We start from the raw sequence: 22,977 nt of genomic DNA, 5'->3' as shown, positions 1-22,977 counted from the left end.
CATTGCTAAGTCTACAAAGGCTCTGTTAATGAGCACGGTTTAGACTTAGCTGTAACAAAAATAGAAGAACATAATGTAGAAAGTAAGTGGACTCTGGGTTCGATTCCTTGTTTCATTATGCTAACAAAGTTCTTTTTTTTTGAGTCAGTTTTCACATCAGCTTCTGCCAAAAATAAACATTTAGCATGGACTGCTTGTCGAAATCGTCATTATATTAATAATTTTTTTTTATATAATATGACATTTATAGTTATACTAAATCAAAAGTACTAGATCTAGTTTAGAATGTATAAAACTAACGTAAAATATATCGAATTCTTTATTTATATTTTATTCATATAATATTCAGATATATTCTATTAGTAATTTTTATCATCTATGTCTTACATTTTATAATTAGGATTCTATTTTATAATAATTTTCAATGCAGTGTTCAATATTTATTATGGCCTGAAGGTATATTATAATATATATTCTATATTATCTGTTATGTTATTAGCTGTTAATTGTTATTACTTTATTTTCTTAAAATAAAAAAAAAAATTTATTTGTTTTTTTGACTTATAATTATTTCTTATTTATAATTCTTAAGTTAATTATTAGTTCTAATTTATTATTATTACATCATAATTATTTTATCATTAATTATTGTATTTTTTCGTACCTTTCTATGGAATTAAATATTGATTACCACGTACAAATATAAATACAAGAAATTATAAACAATAAGTGTTCAACTCTTCTTTTAGCCAGAGATATCCTGAGGTGAGTTTGTGTATGTCTACTGTGTGCGGTGCGACGCAAGCGTCAATATTCATATTATAGAACATATTATTTACATTATAATTATATTATTAGAGAGAAAAGAAAAACAGTAAGGCGCTGTGATACTAACTCTGAGTACGGTTAGAAACTGAATGTGGCAGATAGTTAATTTTTTATGTTACTGTAACTGTGAGTCAACTCAGTTGGTTCAGTATCTCTCCAGGATTTCTTTCATCTTTTCAAACCTTTTTTTTTGTATAAGTTACATAATGTGTCAGTTTTCTGAAAACTAATTTAATGATTTCTCATCTTCTCCTATGTCCAAAATTTTATATAATCAGAAATATTTTTTTAGGGGAGTGATTGATCCCAATACAAATTATTTTTGCAGTACCGAAAATTCGAAAAGAACAGTGTAATTCGTAACTGGTTTAAGTAAGTATTTGAAAATGATTAAGCTGCTGTATTAATTTTATTGTTGAATGTCTGCTGTGTATTACATTTTAATTTTTTTATTAAAGAAAAAGAGGAATTAAAAAAAAAAAGAATTATATGGCTAAATCAAGTAATTATAATAAACGATAATACTTAAGATCCAATTTATGATTTAACTCTAATTACTCTACAGAGCACTTCGTCGAAGTGGAATGACACTAAGAACTCCTCTCCTCTATTTACCGTTCAAGGTTATCACATAACCTAAAGGTGAATTTAAGCGACACTTTCTAAGAACCTCTTCCAAAGGAGGATTAATAAGGATTAAAATAATTAAGGAAATTTTACCTTCTTGTAAATTGTCTAAAATAGTTTAGAGGTTTATTTATGAGACACGGCATACATCAAATTGAGATATTCCTGTTGGAGCTTAATTAGGATTATGAGAAGATCGAAAAGTTTTTATTTATTTCTTTTGCAAATAAAATTAATCTGCCCATGCTACAATTTTCTATCTGCTTGCACAATGATCTAAATTAAATCGGTGCAGTAAGTCTTGACAAGTGCCACAATAATCTTCTGAACGGATCTTAAGTGTTAGTGGCAGTATATAGACCTTGAGTAAATGGTCAGAATGTGTAATGCCGAGGTTCATAAATCATAAAATTCTGCGGTTCTACCTATTTCAGACTTGGGACAAAGGTGGATCCCCCAGGAAAATATTTGATAAATAGATTGCCTAAAAGTGCATACTGAGGCAATTTACCAGCTAAAATCCTTCAGCTAACAGTAAAATATATGTCAAGATATTAGTATAAATGTTTAAACAATAATTTTTTCATACAATATGTCTTGCCCAACCCTTGCAAGGTTTTTGCGGCCCCACTAACAGGCCACGGATCTTATGATAAGAACCACTGGTCTATTGTCTTGTCAGAAATATAAAAAAGAACGTCAAATATGTTTCCGAGTATTTTGGATTAATAAAACTGTATTTATTTTTTACTGTTTCTCAAAATTCAATTTCATTTGACCAAAGTGGCTTTATAAGCAATTTATATCCGGTTAGTAAATTATTCAGTAATTTTTTTGGTATTACAAAATTATTAAGGAACTTCTTTAAATTAAATAGAAGCCCTTCAATATGATTTTGTCGAAATAATCAGCACACATATAGTTTAATTTAAATTTTTTCAACACAAACATGATACATATATAGTTATCTAAAAATTAAATCTATTAAACCCTTCGTGCAGAATGTTGTCGATTGATCTATGGAATCTGTCTTTCTATCTTAACGAATAAAAATAATATAATGACGAGAAGATGGCAGTGAATGATATAAGATGGTAGGGGTTCGGTCAGAAAGTAACAGAATGATTGGAAATTCCTTTGATTTCCGATCTGCTACAAGTTGCCCTGATGAAAGCAAGAAATTCTGGCCGAAACGTTGGCACTATTAATTAATTTTTTTTTTCAATTTATTTCTGTAATTTTATAACTGTATCCCCAACCATCTTCTCCTCATATAAAAATAATATAACAAATGACAAACTCAAATACACGTTGATATATGATATTTAAATATAGTCTCTTGTATGCATTGCTTTGTAGGTTGATTTTGATCATAGAATTGACAAAACGTTTAGTCAAGGATATGATCTGGGACAGTCCAACAATTTATAACAAAATTTTATTTATGTGTATTTATATTTTTATTTATTATTTTTATTAAAAATTATATCATTAAAACACTATCTTGAGCTGGGAACTTTGGTTAGTCATAGTAATTGATATTAATGCCATATCAAATAAAATAAAACATATGTTTTCAATTAGTTTGTTTTTAAAGGAAATTTTGAGGTATGAAGAGAGAAAAAATATTTCAAAATAATGATTTTTTTCCCTTTTTGAAAAAAATTATCATTATAAAAACGATGTGAATGGCAATTTGAACTTTGTACTGGTGGAATGTACCTTTGATATATTCTATTCCATATAGTGAAATAATAGTTTAATTCCGTTGCTTCCTACCTACTCATATATCATATCAGCTCAATGGGTGCCGGTACAATGTCCAAATTGCCATTCACATCGTTTTTATAATAATATATTTAATATTTTTTACTAGGATGACATTATTAAATAGTTTATTCATGTGTGTTTCTGCTAATTGAAAACACATGTTTTATCTTATTAGAGATGGTATCATGAGGCTTTTTGAGATGGCATATATCAATTAATATACTATAACCAAAGTTCCAAGCTCAAGATAATATTTTAAGAATATAATTATTAATAATAATAATAAATAATAAATATAAAACACATAAATAAGATTTTGTAACGAATTGTAGGACTGTCCCAGATCAAATCCTTGAGTAAACGTTTTGTCAATTCTAGAATCAAAATCCACATACAAACCAATCCATAATATCCTCTTATTTACGATAAGAGGTTTCTTTCTATCAACCTCAACTTGAACCAAATTTACGCTTTAGTAAAGACGAATTTGTGAAATTATCAACAATTATTACTTAATTATTTTAGATGTATTTATATATATCGATGATGACACGATGAGATTTGAACTAAACACACTAGGTATACGCTCCGACATCCGTTGTTCTTTTATCACCCTCAGTTGACTGAATCCGATCGACTTGAAGAGCGCGTCAATCCACATCTGATTGGGCGTCAAACCAGCCAAGCTTCTCTCTTCACTTCATCTCTTAAAGCTTCAGTTGGTTTCTTTTATCTGTGTCATAAATAATGCACATATCGAGGACACGGGAGTCCTCAATACTCCTTATTTGGAACATGTCTTTTTTTTAATTAGTAAAAATTTTATATTCGTGACAATAATTAGCAATACAAGACTAATACGGAGAAAACCTAATGTATTTTTTTTATTTATTTATTGATATTTACAACTGTATAAAAAATACAACAAGTAAATTTGATCATAATGACAATATGATACAGCATTTAGAGAAACTACCCAGTAGTAGAACTCTAAAAACAGTATACAATATTAGGTCAAGAGGCCATCTTCTTTTCAGGCGCCTCGGAGAATTGCCAGGAATGGAAGCAAGGTTAGAAACTAGTGGGTTTGGGTGGTTAAGGAGTTTATTATGGAAGGAATAATATCGGGTTCGGGCTAGATCGGTTATATAAGGAACATTTAGATCTTTATGGATGGTTTTATTAGTAACAAAATAAGGAGCATTGAGGATGTTACGAAGGATTTTGGATTGTAAAGATTGGATACGAGAGAAATTCGAAGGTTTAGTGGAGCCCCAAAGCTCAGCTCCGTATATCCAGATGGGCCTTATTATTGTCATGTAGATCAGTGTTTTGTAATGAGTTGGAAGTTATGACAGTTTGTCTAGTAAGTGCTGTAATAGTCGGAATCTGCGTGCAGTTTCCTGTCTTTTCAGTCTTGTGTGAGGATTCCAGGTTAGTCGTTTGTCAAGATGTAGTCCAAGATAACGAATCTGTTCTACAGGGGTAAGAGCCATATTATTAAAGTATACTGTAGGGCAGTCGCCAGGTTTACGACGAAGAATAAATGTGATTTGATAGGATTTATTTTTATCTTCCAATTTTGACACCATTCTTCGAGTATTGTGATATGGGACTGGAGAGTTTGGGGTGCAATCAAAGGGTTATTACTAACTGTGAGCACACTTGTGTCATCAGCATACGTGGTAAGGATAGTGTTAGGAGTTGTTGGAATGTCAGCTGTATAGACGGTGTAGAGGATGGGACCGAGAATGGAGATTCCTCACCTTGAGGAACACCAGCGGATTGAAAATAGAGGGATGAATAGGAACCATTGTGGTTTACTTGGAATAATCTATTAGTAAGAAAGGAACGGATGATGAGAAAATATGTAGGAGGTAGGAATTTACGGAGTTTGTAAAGCAGTCCCGGGTGCCAGACTCGATCAAAAGCCTGCTGTATATCGAAAATGACTCCCGCGCAGTACATTCCGCGCTCTAAAGAAGACGAGACAACGTCCACCACACGATGACATTGCTGGATAGTGGAGTGGGATGTTCGGAATCCAAACTGGTGATCTGGGATTATATGATTGGAATCTAGGATGGGGTATATGCGTTTCAAAATAAGTTTTTCGTGGATTTTCCCCATGATCGGTAATAGAGAGATGGGATGAATTTAATTTTAAATATATGTTTAATCTGACACCTGACGATGGGGTGACAATCCCAAAACGTTTTAATTGTTTATTAATGATACAAAATAAATAATTAAAACAAGGAAGAGTACTTTTTCATTCATAAGTTCTGATTAGATATGAAACTCTTCCAGTAGACAAGTCCACTCTTCTAGAAAGTCGTCCAGATATATATTTAATTTGTCATTCAACTATTTCCTAATGATTCAAAGACAACTTTATTGTTAAGAAAATTCGTGAAATTTTAAAACAGCCTATTGTTAGTAAAATGTATATCCATAAACAAAAATTTTAAAAAATAACAGGGAGCTTAGTGGCTCCAATAAATGGTTTGAATTTCCTTAAAAATATTACAATAATTTTTGTTAAATAAAAAATGTGACGATAGTCACCTTCCCATCAAACTAAAATTAATACATAGAGGTCTTTGGCCATAAAAGTTTAAAGAACTAAAATATAGAAATAACTAAATTAAAAATAAATGACTTCGTAGCAATTAATCAAGCATAAAAGTAGATATGGGATTTGTCAGGTATAAATCGTCTCAGAAAAAAACTTCATTATAATACTACAAAGGAAAATGTGATCATCGTGTAATTTATTCGAGTCTCTTTATACAAAAAAATAATATTGTGACGAAAAACGTATATTTATTAATGTTTTCAGTGTATTGAATATTTGCTAACAAAATTTCCAACAATTTTTCAGACTTCCACGAATTAATAGTTACGTTTTGTAGACAAAATAATTAGCTTTTAAATGAAAATAACAAAATTTGTAGAACAAATACAAATAAAAAATTGAAATCTTTTCTATTTTAGTTGTTCAACATTCGTCAAGACAAAGATTTTGAACTTTTCACAAAACTACCAAATTTTTCTTCTATGCTTGGCGATATTAATTCCAAAGTACTTTAAATTTTTCCTCTGATTTTAAAATTAGTCGAGATATTAGGGAATGAAACTTCTAATGAGAAATAATGCATAAGTTAATATTTGTAAAGTAGTTTTCATTTTCGAAGTCGATATATTTACGATATTATATGATTTTGGTCAACTGAAAAATGAGTTACTTTTATATTTCAAATATTAATAATTTTAGAAGATATATCAGCTATAATTATAGAATGGTCAATTATAAAATACAAATTAATAGTAATCATAGTAGTTTAACTATAGAATAAAACAGTGAAAAAAATTTCAAACAGAGATAGTATGATAAAGTGTTACAAAAAAAGTCAGGATAAAAGAAACAAAAAAAAAAATGCAACATTTTAGAGAAAATACCTGAACGGACAGTCCGAAATGTTGGAAAGAAGAATGTATTATTTGTGTGAATTTACTTAACAGTGTTAGGGTTAAGAAGATAACTCACTATCTCAGAAGAAATAAAACTAAAAATAACTGAGATTTTATTATTAGTTTAGTATCAGCTTGTTCTAAAAACATACAACAGAAACTGGTGCAGTACGCGCATCACAACTTTCAATTACCGACCTAAACTGAAAGCCGAAAAATCCAAAAAATAAATTTTAATTTTTCAGTTACTATAAACATTCATACCATATTTGAGGTTTTTCGAAGTGAAAATAAAGAATATCGACTTTTTTCTTGTCAATAATACAATAGTATAAAAAAAGACGTCTGCCATATGATCGGAATCAGAAAAGATCGGGTACACTCGGTTGTCTTCGATTTTCCAGTCTATATTTATCTATTTTTCCCCCTTTAGTTAATAATTGCAGCTTTAGTTCTTAAAATAGAATTCTTAGCATATTTTTTTATTACTGTTAGCAATGCCTACTGGTTAATTATTTTAAAGTACTTCCTAAGAATATGAACACCAACTTATAGAAATAAATGTATATGTACACATATTTACAAATACGCATGTAGGAACTTACGCACACAACACAAGAAACTTGATAAATGTTGTAAGCTAAAGTGAAAATCTTTTTTCAATATCAGTTTGACATACTATACCAAACATTTGCTAAATATGTAGTAATATAACATGCAAGGTGTCTTATGACCTGGTTAGAGGAAGAGGTGATAGAGCGCGGTAACAGCTGGAGTTATGTTATAGATATCCTGGAGGTGCATATTCATCAGGCCCTGGTAGCGCCATAGCCATCAGGAGGGGTGGGAATGGGCCACTTCACCCCCCTCCCCCCTACCGTATATCAGTTTAGTAGTTGCTCTTTAGCAACTTATTAGCAATCCTAGCCGTTTGTTACCGCGTATTTTAATTAGCTGTTTAAAGCTCAACTACTTTCGAGAACATGTTAAAAGTTGGAATATAACAAATTATATTACCGACTAAATAAATTTAGCTGTGTGAATAACTTTTAGGAACTAATTCGTCTACAATTTTCATAATCAAGAAAGTATAAGTGGACTTTATTGTTACTTTAGAATATATTTTAAAGAATTTGGATAATTCTATACGAAATTCAAATATAATTCCTTGGCCTGGAGACCATGTGCGTTTAATATAATTCAATTCAAAATATCATTTTATTTATTTATTTTTTAAATAATTACAAAAATCAAACAGCATATCTCTGCGTAGCTCTGAAGAACTATTACATTTATGTAAAACTAACAATTTATGCACATTTTTGAGACATTATAAAGAATTCTCGAAGCAATACCCAATACTCCAGCACACCGGTATTTCCAGCACCACACTCCAGCGACCATAATATCTACACAGAAAAGCTTTGCTGTTAATGTCGGTGTCGATATTAGACAGTAAAAACATCATATCTTCGTTTCATATGATTATACCATTTGCAATCAGACCTCTCCTAATATTGGCCTGACTTCACCCCAATGGATTTTTGTGTATGGGGAAAATTTAAGAAACTAGAACATGCAAGTTTATGGTGAAGCAGTGGACAGCAAACAGTACTTGGAGAATTAAATCATTTTAATTATGAGAAGATGAAGGGGGGATAAGGAAATAAAGATAAGAACAAAGGGAAATAAGGAGAACGGGAGATGTTCTCAGAAGAAATAGAATACGTAGAATGTGGAGGGTGAAGGGTATCTTGAGGAGTTCCTTTAAACGAAATTCATAATTAGAAAAAAAATCGTACTTATTTAAATAAAAACTAAGGCAATTAATTGTGAAATATGATTCTCTTTTGGGTGATTTTATTTTTAACTTTGGCTTTCTCGCATCCTTAATTCATAAGGGAAGGTAGGCTTGTTTGGTCCATATTAAAGTTTGGTAAGAGATGAAGTTTTTTTTTAGATCTGGGATATTTATAGTCTAGCCCGTAAAGAGCAATAGCTGCTTCAAAGGTCAAAACATTTTTAGAAGTATTAAACTTTTATTTTCAGCAAAACGTCAGGGAACACTTATTTTCTTTCTTGGCAAATCCTACATAGATTTATAAGAATTTTTCTCATCTTTAATTCGATACCTTCTACAATCTTTTTTTAGGAATTACAAAGCTGATTTATTTGAGTTTTTCAGAGTAAAACCACGGATAGCAGCTAAAAACAAAAATGGATTTTAAACCCGTACCGTTGAGAATCAGACTATGTGTCATATTGACTTTCCCCCCTCTTAATGTATAATATCTGCTCCTACAATATGACTAATCATTTATTAAATTTGTAGATGCCAAGAAAAAGATGAAGGAAAGAGATAACTATCTGTTCTTCATCCTAGAGTTTTATGTTCATATTTTGAACTGGAAAAATACTCCAGACTTTTTCGTGATTTTTTAGTTTATATTATTCTATTTTTTCTGAACTAATTAGACCTTAAATCTTTTGACCCTTAAGACTTCCGAAGGATCTAAATAAAGAAAAAATAAACAATAAATTAAGGGATATTCATTATGCGAAGGGCCATCAATCCAGAATATGCTCATTAGTTAGAGGGGATTATCCTCTGGAGCCAGGTAATGGAACCTTTGATCAAAAATGAGTTATGGACCCTTCGGAGCTGTCATTTCTTAAAGTGAGCGACCTGTCATTGGCGAAAGATGTGTGTACACCCTCATCAGAGAATATCGTCTTTTCTGTTCTGATCATATCGCATCTAATGGTAGCTATGATATACAAATTACTAGCTGAAAATGATTTGAATTTATCGTGATTTAAAAACTAATTAATTAAAACCTATATTAAATTGATTTTATATTAAATATTTTGTTAGTCTGTCTACTCACAGAAGCAATGGCTCTGAAAAGAGTAAATAAATTTAAATAGTAGCGGGAACAATAAAAATTTCATAACATGAAAGCGTTTTTTGTATTAAAATAAAAAATATTTTTAAAGGGGAATTGTTTTAGATAGTTTTTATTACTCATGAATTATGTTATTCTCTTTTAGAAACACATGATATTTTCTACGGTTATGGTTATAGAAATATGATTTAGCAATCTGGAAGGGAAGGTTTTGTTATATTTTTGTGCAAACTATAATTCAATTGTTTTTTGTTGTTTTTTTATCATTTATTTATTGGTATTTACAACTGTATACATATATACACATCAAGTAAATTTGCTGTAAGTGATATCATGACATGATACAAACATGTGGAGAATCTACACATTGATAGAACTCCAAAAACATTTCTAAAGGAGAAGATCTCGAAGTCATCTTCTTTTCAGACGCCTAGGAGGATTATTAGGTGTGAAGGAGAAGCCAGGTTAGAAACGAGTGGATTTGGGTGGTTGAGAAGTTTATTATGGAAGGAACGGTATCTGGTTCTGGCCAAATCGGCAACAAATGGAATATTGAGGTCCTGATGGATGACTTGATTTGTGAAAAAGTAAGGAGCATTAAGGATTTTACGAAGGATTTTGGACTGTAAGGATTGGATTCGAGAGGAATTAGATGGTTTATTGGAGCCCCATAGCTCAATTCCGTATGTCCAGTAATTCAATTGTAATTTTTCTCAGCTTTTGCTCGAGAAAATATTGAATACATAAAACTTGTAGAAACACTTTTACAATTATAAGATTTAATTTCGCATGAATGACATTTTTTTTTTGGTCTTTTGATTCGCCGAAACACGCCGAAAGTGTGTTATGGAATTAGGTTTTATCACATACAAAAATTCGTTTTTAAAGAGGTAGTAGTAAGCCTCAAAAGTAACAAAAAATCATATGAGCTTTGGTCAGATTCTATACAGGAAATTCAAGTTTTGTGTTTTTTTTTTTTTTCAATGAATAGGAAACTATCATCTATAAACTATATAATTTCCGAAATTTTAAATAGCAGCATAGTAAACGATAATACATTTTCTTTAACAATAATTATTTTTAAATAATAATAATTTATTTTTAAATAATTAGAATTTGTCTTTATTTATATCGTCAGAATGGGGCTTCCGACCGGGTAAAAAAGATATTCTTTTGTTGAAATCATGAATTATTGCCGATTTTAATTCACTTCAGTCAATAATAATTAATTTGAAGTTTCTAAATAATTTTAAATAACGCGGATTTTATTTTGTTCTTTAAAAAAAAAAAATAAATAAAAAGGAGACGTTTAGAAGATAAACACCTAATCTACTTTTATTATACTCTAGGAGCCTAAATACTTTAATAGAGTATTTTTACTATTTTTATTATTATCTAGGGTAACAACATAACAAAGTCCTTTAATTAATTCGGTTAAAACTTCACAAAAGAGAAATAAAAGTCCCTTTAAAAAAAAAGTGACTTCAATTTGCAGGTCAAAGGTGGAATAATGCGATTCTGATTGGAATAATCGAGTAAAGAACTGGGCCGGAACTAGTGAGAAGAATGGACTCTGCTAAGGCATTGGCTCCAGTTGGTCCTAATTGGGTTCATTATTACTCGGCGTGGCTCGATCTGTGGACCCTGTGCCTTTATAGACCAACTTTTCTCCCTCTGGTCATCAGACTAGGGCAAAGTCGTCCATAATAGCCAATTTCTTTACCGCACTGATTCTTTAGTGGCAATTTGCCTGTCATTCTGCTATTTTATACATCAATTCGTGTTTATTCTGGTGGAATATAATAAGTGAGCGTGGCTAGACTCCACCTGAGATCAACGAAATTACTATCGGTATTTTCTCTACACTAGAGTAGATTTGAGGGCCGGTATAAACCGATTCCTTTGACTATATCAACATGTTAATTCGACCGAACTATTTCTTTTTTTTTTCATTTATTTACACAAGATTTCAGGTTTACGTGAGCTATCCCCTCAAAATGTACTTCAGTTGTTTTATTTTGACATATTGCTTCTTCTAAAATAATTTTAGTTTAGGTTAACATTATTACAAGAATTTATGGTCATACTGAAAGTAATGGGTAAAAAAAATTATAAATAAAATATAAACTGAGATTATTTATAAAAAAATGGGTACAAGATAAATGCTAGTAAGCATTGTACATAATTAAAACAGGAATCAAAATCTACATTTTCAGCCTAGTAACTTCAAGTAAATAGGTATATATTTTCGAATTATTTAGAAATTAAAGCTATAAATTAAAAAAATATATTTCAAAATCAGTAAAATTTTTTTAAAGATAAAATACATGAATTAGTTGAAGTAAAAAAAAAATTATAAATTTTGATGTTCCTTATTTTTCAGGGCTTCGTTTTTTGCATTACTTTAAAAGCCACAAAACAATCTCAAACTTCATCAAGATGATAGTAAAACAAAAATAGCAGAAAGAGTGCCACAGAGAAAGAAAGAAATGTTAAACAAAGTGTTTTCATGCTTTAATTATTTAACTTTTAATAAAAAAATATTACTTCTGTATGAACTTTAGCTCTAGCAAGATAGAAGGAACAATACAAACGATTACTTAATTACGAGTTTTTGTAAATGTTTAATAGGTGTGTGAGAAACTTATCTTGTAAAACCTCCTATCATTTTATCCAGTATTAGTGATTGTGGTCAATTAATTATTTTTTCGTTAAATTGTAGCAGTACATATCAAAAGTAGTTACCCTTTATTCTTTTGTTATGTTATCTAAATATTACAAAATATTTGTTGATCTTTTGTGTCATCTTGTAGAGGATTTCGATTTTTAAAAAAATATCTTAAAGTCATGTATGAACATTAAATTTTACTAGTAATGTTGATAGAGATTAACGTAGATAACTGAGGTTCAACGTGAAAACAAAACCTACAAAAAGTGTAAAATGAAATATTAGCAATGAACAGCTAATTTAATAAAAACAAAATTGTAAATGAATAACTGGCTGATAGGATAATGAAATTTAATAATTATCTGCTAGCGAGAGTAACCTCAAGCCCAACAAAATGTATCAAGTTTGATTCGAAGAACCTCGCTCAAACGGTGAATTTATTCAATAGTGAATTAGCGATGAGAAATCCGACGCTTACTGGTTCAGAGAACTGCCAGCGGGCATGAACGGTATTGTTGGAATGCTCCATGCGGTATATACTGAAATATTTTCATTAAGATTAATATAAGCAAAATAAAAAAAATATTATTAACATGTTTCTTCCTCCTTTTAACATCTGTCATTGGCGAAAAGTTATTAACATTTCTAATCATTCATCGGTGTAAACGAAATTAAATGTTACTAAGTGTTGAGTTAGAAATTGCAGTATTGAAAATATTTCTGTATATCTTAGTTGTTTGCGTATTATATTTTATAATTTCTATATTATTTTCCTTTTATGCCCTTACTGTTCATATAATGAGATGAGATGATAACACCTAACGGAATAATATTTCTCAAATTCGCTTTAAATATTATTTATCAAATTATTGTTATTGTCCAACGTATATATCAGGGCTATGTTTTTTAAAATAAAAATTCCCTGAATTGATACAAGTATTTTTTTTTCAAGCTGAGAAAAATCTCTCCTAAAGAAAATATAGATAATATATTTTCTTTCATATTTTATGAACTAAGTTGATATTAAAGACCATTTAATTGTAATTGTAAAATTTGACGATTGACTAGTATAATCAGGTATTAAAATATATTGTGGAATTAACACAATGAATATCTAGCCATTGGTCTAGAAATAGTTCACTAACTTAAAAAAAAACCCACTTCTACATATAAAAATATATATATGCACTCTTAGCGTTAAGTCCATTTGATTTTACATTGACCTATTAAGTTTAATCAATATCGCTAAAGTGGTTGTTGTGAAAATAAAAAAAAGTGACAAATCAGTCTTATTTACTTCCGGCCTAAAAGTTGCTGTGCACAGGCTTGTACCTAACTGAAATATGTAATTTCAGTTTCATAAGAATTTTCGTTTTTGCAGTAAGCTGTTCACGCAAAAATTTTACGAAACTAGATTATTTCGACATAGAAGACTTCAAAACTCGATTATTTCCTCGAAAACTCGTATTCGAAAGATTGCAATAATTCCCCTCACTATATATTCCATGTATAGATCTGTGAAAGTAAATATATTTTTGATATAAAAATATGTTACATAAACATGGTATAAATATGAGTTTCTTAGACTGCAAGACAAAATAGGTGATGCCGACTTCATTTGTTCTGACGGCTCCAAGAATTACTTGGGTGTTGGGTCTTCGATTGTGTGCAATGATCATTAGTACCTATTCTCTTTGTCACCGATCTGTAGTAGCTATACAGCTGAAATGGATGCAATCAACAAAAGCTTAATTTTTTTGCATCCCACAAAACAAAATCTGGTCATCAATCTGTTCAGACTCATTGTCAGTCCTGCTTAGCTTAAGAAATATTTTTTCAATTTACCCACTTAACCAATACACATATTACTCATTAGAGTTCGCAAACAGGAGCTGTTGTTTTTCGCCTGGGTCTCTGGACACTGGGGAATAGCGGGTAACGAACTGGCTGATGGGGCAGCAAAGTTTGTGATTTCTGGAGGAATCCCATATCGCGGAGTGCCTTTCCATGCATTGCCCTCATTAAGAAGATGATTAAATTGGAATGGAGGCAAACATGGGAAAATGTTTCTGATAACAAATTAAGGGAAATTAGAAGTAAAGTCTCCCCTTAGATATTATCAACTAGAAATGTACTCAAACGAAGCCTTCGAATTAGACATACGCGCCTGACCCACGGTTATCTTATGTCCCGCGATCCTTCACCTATCTGCCAAACTTGCGGAACAGGACTAGCTGTTAAACATATTTTGACTGAATGCCAAGCCTATAACTCCATCAAATCTTTATAAACCAGGGGATCTCCATCCCATCTTGCAGGATAACAAACAAACCGTAGATAAACTTTTTGAATTTCACCATCATTCCGAGCTCTATCATAAAATTTAATCAAATTTTATCACTGGTCCCCATGTTGCAATAGTTTTAGATTTCAATGCGATCGTAGCCATGAATCTGGACCCTTCCCCGTACAAGGGTAGAGCCCAAAAGTCTTAGATTACAAGTATAGCCTTTGATATTTAGGAAATTAAGGCGATAATAACCCATACGTGGTTGGTGCCTTAAAATAATTAAATAAAAAAAAAGTTGATGTATACAACGAAATTTTATTACCTACCTGTTTATTAAGTAACAACTAAATTCATGTAGTCATACTTATTTTGAATATATAATTGATAGTTATAAGAGATTCAGAATTTGAATTTTCTACACTAAAAAATAATAATATAAGGTTCGACTACTGCATCACTAATCCCATTTTTACTTTGTTCTGAAAATTGGACTTTTACTATTTTGCTCAACACTACTTGACTATTCAGCAATATCTTTAAGTAAAAAATTAGGGAACCACTGTAGTTTTATTTGTGGTTTGTAAATTTAATTAATAGTTGAGCCTATGCAATGCTGATTACTATAAAATATAATTGCTTACTTAAAGTCAGGAGGATGCACCACTGGTAGCTATCTCCCTCATGCATCCCCCTGAATAGATCAACTCATTTGCTGGTTGTAAATGTACATTTACTAGTGCAAATAAAAAAAAAAATGAAAGATAAAAAATAAATATTTGCAGTTAATTTTTTTCATCAATGGACAGTGTGAAATAATTACAAAAAAAATACTAAAAGATGGATAAGATCCATGAGTTGTATTGTTATTAGGACATTTACAGTTAAGTCACATCTGATCAATGCGGTTTCTTATTTATGATTCCAGAATTCAAGATATTCCCAAAGGTTTGAACAAGATTTAATCCCTTGGACAATTTTCGAGAAAATTCACCTCTATTCTGATAGTGCCGCCTTGAGGAATCCCTAATGGTATTGAACTCGTTACAAGGGATTTATTGGACGAATCCCTTAAGCCGGCATTGACATTTAAAATTGGAAACTACTGTCACAACCGACTACTAAAAAGGCAATGAATAATGAAGATTCTTTAAGACGTCTTTGGTTCAACTTTTCCAGAGAATCTGAATCGAATAAATCTTTAAATAGGTCAATATAAAGTTTTAAACTAATATTATTTGTATTTCGCAAAATAATCGCGGTACGATGCGTTGGCAGAAAATTTAACTGTCATGGTACTATTTAAAAATTTTTGTTTTTTAATAAATTCAAGGTTCAAATAATGATTATGGCTCTTTGTTTGTTTAGAATATGATTAATGGACTAAACCCACGTTTTTTCTTCTTTTTTTTTTTTAAAGATGTTTCACCCTAAATTCTCACAGTATTCTAGGCCTTGTAAATTACAAAATATACTATATTGAAAATTTTGGGATCCACTCTTTTTGCAAAACACTAATGATACATTATTTTATTTATTACTTCTTTACTGTAATTTAACTTTATACATAAAAAAAATAGATCTTAAACTTCAAATTAATACCAATGAACCTTGATTGTATTACGACACAATTTATGCTTTATTATTATTTTCAGAGAATTACAATAGAGGAGTTTTTAATCAATAGTCACTAAATTCACTCCTGCAAGATTTTTATTTAAATATGGTTATGAGAGCAACAGATGTAAATTTTTATTTTTTTTTTAGAATGTTACTTCCTTACCCCAATTGGACAGCAATTTTCAACAAATTTCCAAAGTAACAATCATTTCGTTTGAAAAATAAACCATTTTGTATTGTTAATATTAATATAAAAAAATGCTATGAAAATAAAAAAAATGACAATCAAGTAAAGAAGAAAATTAAGAAATAAGAGAAAGTATTTTAGAGATTGTAAAAGGCATCCGAGCGTGCCCGATCTTTCCCGATCACAATCGTTTTCAGTACATAGCTTTGTTAAATTGTTGTATTCTTGCAAGGTTGTAATCTTCAAAAAAAGTCAATATTTGTTATTCGCTCCTAGAAAAATATTAAAATACGAATTTTATAATAATATTAAAATATAAATTTTACACGCATTTCTACATTTTTTTTTTTTTTTAAACGATTTCTTTTACAAAGGATTGTTATAACTAGATTTATTGAAGATATTGTACTTTTACGCAACGAACATTAAAAGTAATAATTAAAAGTAAAAATGTATTAGGAAGGATTTATACAACAACAAGCCGATATTTTGTGCTTTCAAAAATATTAAGCTCTGTTTTCTTTATAATATAAATTAAAAAGTAGGAACGCATTTAATACTATAATTGCGAACTATTAATTCAGAGACAGACAAAAAAAAAAGAACCAATTAAATTATTAAGAAATATTTTGAAAGTGTTATTTACCTTGGAATAACTATAATTCTCAACCTCTCTACATCTCCTCGGGCAATGGTTTCGAGATTTAATCTGGCTGAGTGGAAACGATCTTCTCACAATGCTAGGCCAAACTCGACAGGACATTTTTCACATCCCCCTCGACGTATACAAAAAAACACACGGGGCTGTAAAAAGTCGATTCGCGAACGTGGACTATAGGATTTAATTATGAGAGAGGAAAGCCCCTTTTCCCGTGATACATTCTCCTCTAAACGGATTAGGCAACGGTTGTCCCGAAATTGAAAATATTAGTCTTTTAGGTAAATTAAAAAAGTTTTTGACCTAGTGGCTTGGTAATTGGTGGGGACCGTGGCAAACAGAGCCCCTGCCAAATTCCCGTAATTAGGGGATGGCTTCCCACCCCCCAAAGTACTAAATCCGCGGGCCCTCGTATCTTCTCGCCAAGAGATCGTCTTTTCAACGTCTCTAGCTCTCCCACATCACAAATGGCTTTAGTATGTTTCTCAACAATTGGAATTAGTTTCTGATAATTAGTTCTTGGTTGAGCTTAGAAATATGATCCAAAAAAAATGTTGGGATTACCATATAATTATTTAAATTAGTACCAAGATTTTTATTTTTTATTTATTTGTTGATATTTACAACTGTATAAAAAATACAACAAGTAAATTTGATCATAATGATATGATACAGGATGTAGAGAAACTACCCAGTAGTAAAACTCTAAAAACAGTTTACAATATAAGGTCACGAGGCCATCTTCTTTTCAGGCGCCTCGGAGGATTGCCAGGAATGGAAGAGGATACAAGGTTAGAAACTAGTGGGTTTGGATGGTTAGGGAGTTTATTATGGAAGGAATAATATCTGGTTCGGGCTAGATCGGTTACTTAAGGAACATTTAGGTTGTACCAAGAAATAGATCCAATATTGTATAATCGCCCATAATACATCTAAATAACTAAGTGTAATTTTCATAACAATTTATCATTAATTTTCCGAATTACGTGTTTTTTACCTATTTAAGTGAGGTATAATCTAAATAAATACTACTAGTACAAAATCCAAGAAGAAAAAAAAGCAGTGATTTCACGCCAATGTTGTATTGCTTAAATGAAAACTATGTGTAATTACTAGACAAAATTTATGAGTCTGCCAAGTACAGGTAAGGGGAATAAAAAATAGCGACTGTTCCAAAAGGTTAAAAAAAATTAATTTTTCATTTGGAGCTCTATATCTTTAAAACATACAGCACTAGAAAACCTAAAAGAACATTATTTAAAGTAGAGTAAATTAGCAAAGAAATTAGACCAAATAGAGTTATCTATTTACGTTCAACAGTTCTCGAGATATATTCTTTTTAAAACCAACACTTCATAAAAATGAAAGATTAGATATTAATTTATTTTAAAATATCTATATCAAAAACCATCCGACTCCTCCAAAAACTAACTCCGTCTGCTGGATCTCTAAGGGATAGGTGCCAGTCCCAAGCCGGAATAAAGGCAGATTGGTACGGTGAGTTAACTACTACCCACCAACCGAAAAAATCGTACTAGACATTCACACAAGGTATTTGACCCCGGCATGGAAATATGGACTTAATATCGCTTCTTGGAGGATTTTTAAGTGGAGAATGGCTTGAGTTAGAGGGATCATCTGCCTCCTCTTCTTTTTAATGTAGCTATTCGTTCAATCAGAACTAATCCAGGAGGGACCATTTACAATAGACTCAACATTTATCATGTGCAAATGATGTAGTCATTGCCGCAAGAACCCGAGCAGCATTAAAAGGAACATTCCAGGAATTTGAAGAAGCAGCATATGAATTGGGTCTTAAAGTGAATGAAGACAAGACGGTGTACATGAAAAGCTCAAGAAAGGATAAGGAAGAGAATAGCCAAGTGACCTTTGGAGACCACAGTTTCAGTTCGGTAAACCAGTTTAACTACCTGTGAAACCTGGTTACAGATGACAACAAAGTAAAGAGCGAAATAGTCAAATAGTCAGCTAGAATAAGATGGTTGGGACACCTTGAGAGGATTCCTGATAAAAGGATACCCTAAAAGATGTCTCATGGTCAACCAAATGGAACACGGAAAAGAGTATTATAAAATAAATTTATTATAGTAAATATCAAGAAAATTACTATGCCGACGAAGATAAACGTAATCCACTTTATAGTCCATTAAACTAGCTTTAATTTGAGTGCTAATAGACATCTGTGCGTCTGATGGTTTTTGAGGTATAGATTTATCAATATAAATTGACTTATTACTGATCTTTCAGTACATTTTTTTAAAAAGTGTTGCTTTTTAAAAAGCTATATCTCGAATACTATTCAACGTGAGTAATTTTATTAATGCTTATATTTGAAAATTTACTTTAAATGATGTTCTCTTGCGTTTTCTAGTGTTGTAGGCAGTTTTAAAGATTTAGAGCTCTGAATGAAAAATGTTTTTTTAGGGTTTTGAAACAGCCTCCATTTTTTATTCCTCCTACTTATACTTGGCAGACTCTTTCTATTTCTATTAGTAATTATACATAGTTTTCATTAAAATTATTGTGAATTATTATTGTAAAAATTAGTGTAAAATAACATCCTTTTATCTCCTCATGGGCACTTTTACTATAACGCATAATTACTCTCGCTTTGCAGGAGATGAGTTGGGATTGTAAAAAATTTCATCAAAAATGCATTTTGAAGAAACAAACGTTTTGTTGTTCCCTAAGTCCAAATAGTAGTCTCGAAAAGTAGTATTTTGGTTAATTATGGTGTGAACAACCTGATTCAGAAACAGCAAAATCGTGCAAAAATGTAGGGTTTTTGTAGACTCGGTGATGTTATAGCATCTTTTTCGTTTACATTTGCCAACCCTATTACTTTTTTTAGGATTTAGGATAAAATTAAGCAATTAAATGTAGAATTAAGTGTTCTTTAATATCAAATACGTCATTATTAAAATAAAAAATCACTTAAAATTAATTAATTAAAATTGTATAACTAGTTTATACAATAACAATTGATTGTTAGCAATAATAAATAATTGCTAAATAAAAAAATATTAATTAATTCAATAAACAACTAAATGAGTACAAAGGAACAATAGAAAGGAGTTCGATTTGGAAAAAGTCGAGAACACCCGGTCGCATTTATATGTTTATTTTATGTACACGTCTTCGTCATATTTTGATAGATAGCTGCATTCTTGGTAGGAAAAAAAGTTTATGATTATCACCTCAATAAACCACAAAATTAGATTTTTTATAGTTATAGTTGTAAGTACGATTCATAACATACTTACACACAATTTTAGAATTAATATCGATTTTAGTATCGCCTATCGATTTATTTTACTAAGATAAGAAATTAGAAAAGTTAAAATAAATCGATACGCGATATTAAATTCGATAGCATTTTCGTATTCTGCATATCTCATAACATATAAAGGGACCCTAACATATTAGAAATTAAAAAAAGTTAAAATAAATCCATAGTATTTTCATATTCTACATATTCGAAAACATAAAAATAGACCCTTATATGTTAGAAATCAAGAAAGTTAAAATAAATCGATAGTATTTTCATATTCTACATATCCCAAAACATAAAAGTTTGCGTAAAACTTTTTAATTTCACTAAAAATAAATATGCTTATTACCATGTGATAGAACAATCAAGGGCTTACATCACCCGGATTTGTTGCACATCTTCGATTGATAACAGCCGTTTATTTTATATTTTGACGATTTCCAATTTTACATCACTTCTGCAAAGGAAAAGAGATTAAATATCCTCAATTTTCCCGGAAGGGTTGCATACATCATCTCCTTCTTATTCAGTAACCTTTGGCAACAAGAGTCCCTTAACTTCCGGTCCATAAAACCTTCCCCTCTCTCCGATTCTCAAATGGGAACATCTTACCGCTTAATGTTATTTCATTGTTGACATTTCTTATACATTCTACAGGTGGTATTTTCTTTTTCAACATCAAATGTTTGTTTTAGTTTACTTTTTCTGTTCAGTATTTCACAAGATACATATGCAAACAGATTAAGTCTTATCTTTAAAGATAAGGATTTATTTTTGCGTCTTATACGAATCGATAAATTACTTTTAGACCTTTCATTTTTGTTCTGTGATTTCTCAGTGTCAAATGATCTAATATAACAATAGATATGTGAAATAAACTGAGGTAAAAATTGTTCATTGATGAATCTTTGCTCTCTATTAAGTAATAAGCTACAACTATACATATTTAAAACACAAATAAAGGCAAACTAATTATTAGATGGCTAATTTATTTACAATTTTTATTTTTATTATATTTTAGAAGATGTATTAAAGTATAATTAGTCTGAAAATGGTCCTAATCAGCAGAGGGTTTGGCATGGGTAAAGCTACCTTTAGCCTAAATGTGTTTCTATTATTGTATATCTAAATAAGTTACATTCATATAAGTAGGTAAAATATATTAAGGTATTGAGATAAATTACATGAAGACATTTCGTTATACATTTTACGGTTTGGTAAGGAATGAGTTGTTGTTTTGAGCATAATATTCAACGGTGTATAAAAAACAAAATTGTGTGTAGGAAAAAAAACAAAAAAACAATTGCCCTAGAAATGGTTAAAAAACAATAAGTTAATTTGAAAAAAGGACGAAGAGAAAAATTAAACAAAATAGAAGTAATGTGAATAATAGAATTGATAAATATATAATTTATAACAGAATATCCTGCAGCAGTGTGGGCTTCAGTCAAGTTCAGGTTGGGTTTCCCAAGTTGTAGGTCACTGCTCTTTTAACTGTGGGTAAATGAGAGTGGGACTTCATGAATAGTTTCTTGATGTAATCCTCTATCGACTCCATTTGCAATTCCCGATGCAGTTGCCTATTTCTGGCGAACCAAGGAACATCCACTGCGATTCTTAGGACCTTTTTTTTAAGACTTTAAAATTCGATTTAGTTAAGAAAAAAACAAATCTAATTATTTAGTTAACGTTTGAAGCAAAATGTACTAGTACTGGTATTTGGTGGATGGAACAAGTCCGGCAAGTGTGCCTTTTTGCCAACCCCTGGTGGCTACCTGAGTTGTGACCACGTACTAACCAAGGTGTGAGTGTGACCAAGGTGATTCATTCATCGGGACCGCCGAATGTTAACTTCCCCAGTGGGAATCGAACCCACAACGTTCCGAACCGAGCGCACTGGGACCTGCGCCAAAATGAACCAAAAACTCCTTCTTTTCCAATACTATTGTAAGGGGGCCGAAACGTGAATTTTGTTCGGCAAAATTTCAATCTCGGTTTCAGTTATATTAATATAACTGATAAAAAAATTAATATAAAATTCTCAATTGATATCACAGGCCAATGCCGGAGATGAAAGGCTCACACAAGAGTCTACAAGGCGAGAGAGTTTTTTATGATGAATCTCGACACTTTTTTTTTAATAATAATTTATGAGTGTAATAAACTAATCGATATATTAAATTACATGATGAAGAAGATCTTGAAAACTGTGAGCCTTGATTTTATTTTTTGTTACTGTGTTGTATGTTCTTTTTTCGAAAGTAATTCCATCGTGTGCCTAAACGTTGAATTTTTCACAAAATTCATTTTTAAATATTAAAAAAATGAAGTAGAATGAATTTTCTAACTGACTTCAGTGGAGGATAACGACAACGTAAATATGCAACTGTTAAAAATATAACAAGGTGAACAAAAATAAATCATATAGTAAATTTTCTTTTTTATATAGTATTTCTACTGACGGTGTGTAATTAACGTATAAGATTATATGATAATAAAGGAGAACTTTTAAACGATAACAATGACGAACACAAAAAACACTATATGGATAAATTATAAAAAAAAACAAAAAAACATGAAAATATCTCTGTACCTAAAGCCAGCAAAATTTAAATAATCGATACCATATCATCAAAGTGAAGTGTAAGCAAGGGAGTGAG

General features: G+C 30.6%; 1 protein-coding gene across 1 annotated transcript in view; it reads right to left on the bottom strand.

Moving 5' to 3' along the window:
* Positions 1 to 22,977, bottom strand: part of LOC106689285 (uncharacterized) — a gene marked incomplete at its 5' end in the record, with an annotated part of 268,764 nt that overhangs the window by 2,128 nt on the left and 243,659 nt on the right.

The sequence above is a fragment of the Halyomorpha halys genome, unplaced genomic scaffold, assembly GCF_000696795.3.
Source record: "Halyomorpha halys isolate HHAL.00 unplaced genomic scaffold, Hhal_1.1 Scaffold1319.1, whole genome shotgun sequence".
In the NCBI taxonomy this organism is placed as follows: Eukaryota; Metazoa; Arthropoda; class Insecta; order Hemiptera; family Pentatomidae; genus Halyomorpha; species Halyomorpha halys.
Note: the sequence above shows the minus strand (reverse complement) of the source record. Positions and strands in the feature narration are given on the sequence as shown.